The 9998-nt window shown below is 44.6% G+C and overlaps 1 pseudogene; it reads right to left on the bottom strand.

The window, feature by feature from the left end:
* Nucleotides 1-1595: 1595 nt before the first annotated feature.
* LOC146195713 (uncharacterized) lies at nt 1596-9437 on the bottom strand (annotated as a pseudogene).
* Nucleotides 9438-9998: the final 561 nt, after the last annotated feature.

Raw genomic sequence — 9998 nt, 5'->3', positions numbered from 1 at the left:
GGGGGAGGTGTCGGGGCATCTAACACCAGCTGGTCCTCATCAGGCAGCAGAAATAATTCCGGCGGCTTTTCTAATGGAACTGTGGGGGGCAGATTATCTAATGACGGGTCGTCCTCATCAGGCAACAGAAATAGTTCCGGTAGCTATTCAAACGGAACTGGGGGAGGCGGATCGTATAACGGCAACTGGTCCTCATCAGGCAGCAGAAATAATTCCGGCGGCAATTCTAATGGAACTGTGGGGAAAGGATTATCTAATGGCGGGTCATCCTCGTTTGGCAACAGCAATATTTCTGGTGGCTATTCAAACGGGACTGGGGGAGGTGTCGGGAAAAATAATGCCAGCTGGTCCTCATCAAGCAGCAGAAATAATTCAGGTGGCTATTCTAATGGAACTGTGGGGAGCGGATTATCTAATGGCGGGTCATCCTTGTCTGGCAACAGAAATGTTTCAGGTGGCTATTCAAACGAAACTGGGGGAGGTGTCGGGCCATCTAACACCAGGTGGTCCTCATCAGGCGGCAGAAATAATTCCGGCGGCTATTCTAATGGAACTGTGGGGGGCGGATTATCTAATGGCGGGTCATCCTTGTCTGGCAACAGAAATGTTTCAGGTGGCTATTCAAACGGAACTGGGGGAGGTGTCGGGTCATCTAACACCAGCTGGTTCTCATCAGGCGGCAGGACTAATTCCGGCGGCTATTCTAATGAAACTGTGGGGAGCGGATTATCTAATGGTGGTCATCCTTGTCTGGCAACAGAAATGTTTCAGGTGGCTATTCAAACGGAACTGGGGGAGGTGTCGGGTCATCTAACACCAGCTGGTCCTCATCAGGCGGCAGAACTAATTCCGGCGGCTATTCTAATGGAACTTTGGGGAGCGGATTATCTAATGGCGGGTCATCCTTGTCTGCCAACAGAAATGTTTCAGGTGGCTATTCAAACGGAACTGGAGGAGGTGTCGGGTCATCTAACACCAGATGGTCCTCATCAGGCGGCAGAAATAATTCAGGTGGCTATTCTAATGTAACTGTGGGGAGCGGATTATCTAATGGCGGGTCATCCTTGTCTGGCAACAGAAATGTTTCAGGTGGCTATTCAAAGGGAACTGAGGGAGGTGTCGGGTCATCTAACACCAGCTGGTCCTCATCAGGCAGCAGAAATAATTCCAGCGGCTATTCTACTGGAACTCTGGGGGACGGATTATCTAATGGCGGGTCATCCTCGTCAGGCAACAAAAATAATTCTGGTATTTATTCAAACAAAATTGGGGGAGCCGGATCATATAACAGCGGGTGGTCCCCATCAGGAAATAGCAATAATTCCGGAGGGTATTCAAACGGAGCTGGGGGAGGCGGCGGGTCATCTAACGGCAGTTGGTCTTCATATGGCAACAAAAATAATTCCGGTGGCTATTCTAATAGAACAGCGGAAGACGGGTTATCTAATGCTGGGTCGTCCTCGTCAGGTAACAGGAATAATTCTAATGGCAATGCAAATGGAACAGCCGGAGTCGGGTCAAATAGCCCCGGGTCATCCACATCAGGCAACAGAACCAATGCCAGCGGAAATTCCAATGGAGGTGCTGGTGGCGGTTCATCTAATGGCGGGTCGCCCTCGTCTGGAAACAACCAATTCCAGTGGCAATTCAAATGCAGCGGCAGGGGGCGGATCATCTAACGGCGGGGCGCCCTCATCAAGCAACAGAAACAGTTCTGGCGGCCAGTCAAATGAAGCTGCAGGAGGTGGATCATCTAACAACGGGTCGTCCTTTTCAGAGAACAGAAATTCCGGCGGCAATTCAAATGGAGCTGCAGGAATCGGATCATCTAATGGCGGGTCGCCCTCGTCAGGAAACAGAAACAATTCCATGAGCAATTCAATTGGAGCAGCTGGAGGTGGACCATCTAACAGCGGGCAGTCCTCATCTGGCAACAGAAACAATTCCAGTGGCAATTCAAAAGGAGCTGTGGGAGGTGGATCATCCAATGGTGGGTCATCCTCTTCAGGCCATAAAAGTAATTCCAGCAGCAAATCAAACGGAGTTGCCGGAGGTGGATCATCAAACCACGGTTCGTCTTCAGCAGGCAGCATTAGTAATTCTAGTGGCAATTCAAATGGAGCTTCAGGAGGCGGGTCATCTAGCGCCGGGATGTCCTCATCTGGCAATCGAAACAATGCCGGCGGCAATTCAAATGGAGCTGTAGGAGGTGGATCATCCAATGGCGGGTCATCCTCTTCAGGCAACACTAATTCCAATGGAAATTCTAACAATAACAAGGGAAATAAATCATGAAGCAGCGGGTCGCCGACATGAGGCAAAGCATGTACTAACAGACATTTAGAATAAATGCATCGTGAAATGAGGCAGCAATGATAATTCTAGAGATATTCAGAAAGAGCTTCGAGAAACAGGTCGTCGTGTGGCGGGGAGGGCCATCTAGTAATTCCAACATTTCCCACGTAATTCAAACAGACCTGCACGAATTGAGTAAAAGTTTGTTAGGACTTCTTAAGTTTGTAACTGCATCGTAGTAATGTTCACAACGCCTGATGTCTACGGTTCTGTCCTGCATCGGAAGTTATATCGATCCCATATACTCTGCATACAATATGAAGCAGATTTATCTGTACCCTTTTTAATGAAATCTCCAATATGAAAATAAAGTTCGTTTTCATGCTGTTTTCCCGTTGATTTCTCCCTCAGTAAAATGCTATCTTCTTGCAGCATCTGATGTAGTCAACTTGTACGTCCAATAGCAACTATATATCTAGTCCAAACAATGTTTCCAGCTTTTTGGGGAGTTATTTAGGATAGTACAATAACTTAGAATGTAGACGGATCATAACGGACTCTCTCACGAAGGTCCCCCCCCCCTCGCCCCTCACCTCTTACATGTGAAATTTATTCTTTATAGAAGCAAGGTGAATGCATGTGTGCGCAGGTGTCTAACACCGTACTAGATCAAAACCTAATTTTAGATCAAGATTAGGCGTTCTTGTTGTATTTAGTGGATATTTTGGCTTCTAATACTGGCCTGTATCAAGGAGGTTCTCCGCCCTGGCGGTGTAGATCTAATCTGGTAAATGGCCGGCAGTTACGCTCGCCCCGAAAAACACGTTCTCTTGGGGCGAAATTTGTATGTACTGAAAACGCGTGTTTAAGGCTCCAAAATTAGGTAAGTAAAGCTGCATTCTATGTACTAAACGGAGAAAAATAGGCACTAAAATATTACCAAAAACTGTACGTTATATAAAGTCTGACCATTGACGCACAATATCTACCGAAAATAATGAAGAAACAATTGGAATGTGAGACCTTTTAAGAAGACGCGAACTTTGGAATTAGGTGTAAAGGCTTCCCCGCGACATTTGAGAGAGCTCCCAAGCCGAGAAAGCATCGGCGGTAGTTTTACAGAACCTCTTAAAAAACATTTCACGTGTCTGGAAAGAATATAAAGATCCAAATACAGCTGCCGAAAACCCTGAAGGTACAGACTTAAAGGGGAGGTGTTCTATATTTGGCACGAGAATTTACTTGTCATTCTACAAAATTAAACACAAAGGATGTAAGTCTCAACAGGATGTGATGTATATAAAAAACCACAAGACGTCACTTTATTCTTATATATGGGCTGAAAATTTCAGTCCTTCACAACCTATACATATCTATTGTAGACGCAAGCGATGCTCCAATATTAATCAATGCGTTACCTATTGTGTAAATACTGTTGTGTAGTTAGGTGACAACAATTAGAATAGTCGGGACACCCGAAGTAGGTGACGTTGGAAAATGTTTTAGTGCGTTGCTGTTGCACATTGTGCATGCCGGCAAAAATAGATTGTGCTGGGCGGGCCTAAGCACATACGCCTAAGCCACATGATAAACACTGTCTATGTTGAAATAACTGTTTAAATATAAAAAAAACATTAGCACGAAAGCATCATTGCGATGTTAATGGGCTCCAAGTTATGTTCCTCCTCACTAAGGAAAAGGTTGTGGCTAGGCTGCAAAAAAAGGCTCGACATCAACGAATGTTACAGACGCTTGCTCTAGCTGGGAAACATCTAATTCCACTACTCTTGAGTATCAGAAATGTCAAACCGGTAATGACTGTTACGGACTGTTACGGACTACCTAAACACTGAAAATTAGTCGTTTCTGTTCAATACGGATTCATATAGGTCTGATTCTGTTCAGCAAATTATTTACGAGGAAGAGCGGTGTTTCGCTGCTGTACTTTATTTTTTTAATTGTTGCAATGTTGTTAGTGTTTATATCACCCACACACACACATTTCAACTTCCTTATAGTGCTGGAGAGGAGACCGTCGCACAAGTACACCAGGTTTCCTGGAGGTTGTCCTGGCAGAAGGCAGTTTGAGCCCTCCTTATCGAAACACTCTTGTCACATGAGAAACTATCTTTAGGTAAGAAAGGTGCCAGTTGTAGCATTCAACGGCTTCCAGCCACGTTGCCCAACATGAGATGATAGTGTTCAATGTAGGCTGTACATCGGGCAACTGCTATTTTAAACGAGCGCACGCAAGAAGACGCTTTCAGAACTCACACTTTACTAAACGAATAAGCTCGTTAACGTCCTTGAAATGATTTCGCAGTCCTTCAAAAAATGGGACAGGGAATTAGCTGGGCATCCGGCATGGACCATCTGCGGGTAGAACCCCTTCGGTACAAGAGCATATACGTCCATATAGGCTGCTGCGCCCATGTAAAAGAAGCAAAACATTGCTTTATTCCCGCCAATTGGATAGAGAAATTTCAAGGTAAACTATAGTTTCCTATGCAGCATGCATTAGCCGCACCAAGAAAACCTGCTCTAAATCGACAACGAATGCGCCGCGCATTTGTTTCACACCACATCAAAAGATATGTTCGCTCACTAAAGAATTAAAAAAAAATCGGATTCATGCACACTTTATTGCTGCTAGGCGTAGATATCATTTCTTATGACAAATTGAATGCGTCATTGTTATTAGCAGGATAAGCTGCATCAATGAAAGCTGCAGGTATTCGGAGCAAATAATATACATACTTCTTACACCGAGCTCCGATGTGTTCCATTTTCAGATTTCGCCATCAAACGCAGCTCCAGAGAACGAAAAAATGGTAAATTCAGTTCGATTTTGTTGCACTTCTATCGCATGCCGAAGTTGCACGGAGAAGTTGCACGGAAAAGGTTAAGACATTTGAAGTGAGACCTCTGTTTTACCTGCTTCTAAACTAAATGGCGGGGGAAAACCGTGGTCGTATCGCGGATATTGCAGTAAGGTAAACTTTCAAACTTGAAGGTACCATCGGTATGAGCGACAGCTAAAAGCGCGCAAAATGACTGGGGATAAGGGAGAACGCGCGGACGAGCTCTGCCTCTTCTCTCGCCCGCCAACCGTGGCGAGTGACATAAGGGACACTTGGGCCGGCAGCATGTTTTGCTATAGCAAGTATACATTGCGATAAATGTAGTTTTGTGGGCTTATGTTAATGAAAAACGGCGCAGCCTTTTTCAGTGGCAGTGTTTCTTGGAATGGTGATCTGGAACAGTGCATGATCGCCATAATGTGTCTTTATGTTAACCATGCAGTATCAGCATGATATAAATATCGTCGAAATAGTAGACTTCAACATGACCCGCTGCTTTCCAGAGCGCGTTCAATAAAGCGGGCAGCATCTTCCAGCCCGCTGCAGAAATTTTAAGGAAAAAATGTAAAACAATTCGCGCAATCAAAAGGCCTTGTGAAGGGGCTATCACGTCGGCTCTTAAGACAGAGCTTCAGCTTCCCCCCAATTTTTTATTTGAACCAGGATAAGTTTTCAATGGCGGCTTGAACGAAGCCAGAGATCCTTAGCACCTTTGCTGCATTACAGGTCTGACCGACGCCGTGGTCGGTTTCTCCGTAGCTGCTGGAGACTGGGGGCTGTGGGTTCATTGTAATGTTCAGAAAAGGCTGAGGCCAATTGCTACGCTAGGCTGGCCAAATCTTGTCCTAGTGAGGGAATAAACTTCCGGGGGTGTTCACCGGCAACAGGTCGCACCTCGAGCCTCTTAATGCATTGTCATTGACACGTGTATTTATTTTTTTTGCTGCTGTATATAATGACACGGGCATCAGGATGCGAACTACTGTCCTTTTGCCCGCGGAGCCGACTTTAATAATGTATCGTATCGCGCCCAGCCGCAGGTAAAGAGCACGATATGCGGAAGAGGTAGTGCCCCAGTTCACTGTATAAAAGCAAGCGCGCAAAAAAGGTGAGGGGATTCGCGCCGCGACACCTGGCTCCTGCTTGCCTCGTCGGTGAACGCAGCCGACATGAAGCCAACACACTACGCCACATCTGAATATTACCGCTGAAATGACCATACGCATATTACAGCGGACACCAGTTTTGGTCATACTCGGACGAGGTAAAATTTTGACAATCTGGTGGGCAAGTTTTCAGACTGACCCACCTGAATGTGGCCGGCACCGCCATTGTCTAATTTTGTTGGACAACAAATGTGTTCACATTGAAAAGAAGTGAAAAGTTTTAAAAAGCATGAATATTTTAGGTGACGAACCTAAATTTGGCAGGCAATACTGCTAACTTCTCATCACCTCTACCAATGTAAATATACCCACTTCAGAGCGAAGGAAGCCCCCATATCCCTCCAATTAACCCGGTCATGCACCAGCTGCATACATTTGACCCCTAATCCCATTCGCCCAGCTGACGTCTGCCTTCTCTGCTACACTTACGATCTTTTGGAACCCATAATTGTCACCCTCAAGGTCAGAGGCCACACACGAAAAACGTTTTTCTTTTTTTTAAACAGCAGGGAGCGCTATAGTAACTTTTTTTTTCGGATTAGGCATGTTTCTTCAACTTATCCAAGTATTTCAAATACAACTACTTTTTTCAAATTATTTTTGGAGTAAATGTCTTCAAAAATATTTTAAATTTCTAGTTACGCCAGCACGAATAATTAACTGGATGGCTGAATTGAGGTACTATTTGCCACTTATGTATCTGAATGTGTGACCAGTGCAATGAATTGGTTAGTTCGTGTGGTTTAACGTCCCAAAGCAACTCAGACAATGAGAGACGCTGTAGTGGAGGGCTCCGGAAATTTCGACCGGAGCCCTTTCCGGAAGTTCTTTAACGTGTTCTGACATCGCACAGCGTGGACGGCGTGCTTTTAGCCTCCCTCGAAAAACGGTCGCCGCAACTAGAATTCAATCCCGCATCCTTGAGCACAGTAGTCGAGCGCACCAACCACGGCACCACCACGGCGGGGCTGGGTGCGATGCACTAGGATAATTTTAATGCAATGAATAATCAAAAATTATTCTTTGAAAGACAGAACAAATGAAAAACATTCATCCATCTTCACCATAATTTTTGCTGTAAATTAAAATGATCTCAATAGATATAAACTGTCCTAGTTGATTGCAAACATCTCTTTATGAAAATGTATATTTATACAAGTCACAGTTTTCATAAGAAGCGGAGGATAATCTTGTGTTTAGAAAAACAGAATTAAAGATTTTAAAACATGTTAAACATGTGAAAAGCCACATATATAGATCTAAACTGCACCAAGCTTATCGCTGGGGCCCTCTTTAGATGCAGTAGAGTCTTCTTTTGTTCGTGCCGCTTTTCTTTGTTTCTTTCTAGCCCGTTTTGTCGCGTCAACTGATTTGCATAGAGCCTTCTGCATTCGCTGGGGTTCTCTAGCAATGCATTCTCTTGTGGCGTAGTACCCGGGTTAAGTACCAACCTTGCTCAGTGTATCCAGGGTGGTTACACTGTAAATAATGAGGTGTGCGACATCATGCAAGACAAAGAGAATGGTAGGAAAGTCATATTAGCCCCTAGAAACACTCATTTGCATTTTATGAAAAAGAACTTAACAAGGGTAAATGGGGGGCGCCTCAGTTCGCAGATGAGCCAACGTTTCGACAAGCCCACTTGTCGAAACTTTGGCTCATCTGCGAACTGAGGCGTACCCCATTTACTCTTGTTCAGTTCTTTTTCATACCGTGCAAACCATCTTCTTCCTTTCGTTCTACCTGAATCATTTGCATTTGGTATTTTACCATGCAGACACTTTGTTAGGAGCTCGTCTGAGCACACATCACAGCACACAGTTTTCACCCAATTCAGAACATCATTTACAAGCCCTCCTTTGTGCACATCGTTCACTTGGCCAAGTTCTTCAACCCATTTGTTCCCGTACCAGCTGTTCAGTCCAGGCGGGCACAAGGCGTGCGTTGACTGCTCGTCAGCCAGCGTGGCTTGTTTCATTGCCGAAAGGTTTTCCACAACAGGTCTCATGGAAATCCCGTAGTAGTTTTACACGCGGTCAATAAGGGCATCGGTTAACGTTCTTTTACCATCAACTCCACACACTGCTTTCTTGAGTTTTCTCATGCGGCAGCCAAAATGCTTTTGGACACATCCAATACAGTCAAACCTCTTGACGCTGTTCACTCCGTACATGTCTTTTACAGCGACATAGCTCTTGGAATTGTCATCACTGTAGTAGTCTCGCTACTTCAAGCCTCTTGTTCCTTGCGACCGCTCAAATATTCTGTACAAGCCAACCTTATCCATATTACCTGCCCTATACTTATGATTTACATGGCAGGAAGTGTGACTTGCCTGCCATTCCTGGAATGAAACATTTCTAGGGCTTAACTTTCTTTTTGTTTTGCAAGCCTTGCATGAGCTCGAGGGAGCCTCGACATCGATAATTTTTCCTGTGTCAGTAGAAATCACTGACACACGATCTTTCAAAGAAGTATGTCCCCACTTCTGCAATGCTCCATCGTGAAACACCGCACTCATCGCTTCCTATCACATTACGAACCTCTGTAACAGCCTCATTTATCAACTCTGACGCTACTGCTTCAGCCACTGCTGACAGCCAAGAAGATAGCCTGTCATAGGCGGAATGTCGCGAAGAGGGAGGCATCTTCATCACCTTACAGAAAGTTGACCCACCTTCATAGCCTTTCCCTAACTGGCGCATGCGTACACAAGTCGAATATTGTTCTCATTTGCACGCACCCCCTTTTTCGACGTGTCAAATGAAAGCTAGAAGCCACAGTTCACACTCGCCACTGCACAGGTAGAGCATACTCCTTGATGAGCTCGATCCTCAAGCATCAGTGCTGTATTCATGCATTCAGGGCACACCAGTAAGCAAAACACTGAAGCAAGGAGGTCAATGTCAACAATCCTTTTTTTCTTGAAGTGTACGATCCAGTAGCACGGCATCATACTTGTGAGATGTTCCCAATATCCTTCACACTCGCCGAAACACCCAGGTCTGGTGGCTGGAAACACGGACACTGCATAGTCTGCCGGCTCCCAGAAAGCTTGCGTTTCCTCCTTTTCTGAGCTTGGAACTTGGCCACAGCAGACAAAATACTCTCTCATTGCGGAATGCTGTATCTCAGCACCTGTTAAGTGTCTAAACAGTGTCTAAACAACGCACAGAGCTAAGAAAACAACAGATGTTCTTCGAGCGCCAGTAATCCTCCTTACGTTGCCCCTGCTTTAAAAGATTCTAAAGGAATAATAAATTCATATGTAAACTTAAGAACAACAGTTAATGTTGCGAATATCTAAAACTAAAAGATATAGTGAATAATAATCATGCATAACAAACATTAGTAGTTTCAGTTTCTGAAACTTAGTTTATTTTATCTATTTATTTATTCCATACTGCCATTCTTGGTAGGCCCCGGTAAAAGGATCAGTACAATGCGACACAAAAAAAAGGTAACGTTAAGCACAAGACATAAAAGATAAACAAACCAAAGAATACCAGAATAAGCGTTCAAAACTGAGCTAACTCCCAAGCTTCTCAGAATAGGACCATAATTTTTCAGCGTGTACCGGAATGTTTTTAGATACGTAAACATTAAAAGAAACAATCTTTCTGGAAACAAACTGACTTTTCAGTGTTGCCCACAACCTTAAGAACCATCGGTTATC

The sequence above is a fragment of the Amblyomma maculatum genome, chromosome 3, assembly GCF_055883805.1.
Source record: "Amblyomma maculatum isolate TAMU_Amacu chromosome 3, ASM5588380v1, whole genome shotgun sequence".
NCBI lineage: Eukaryota > Metazoa > Arthropoda > Arachnida > Ixodida > Ixodidae > Amblyomma > Amblyomma maculatum.
Note: the sequence above shows the minus strand (reverse complement) of the source record. Positions and strands in the feature narration are given on the sequence as shown.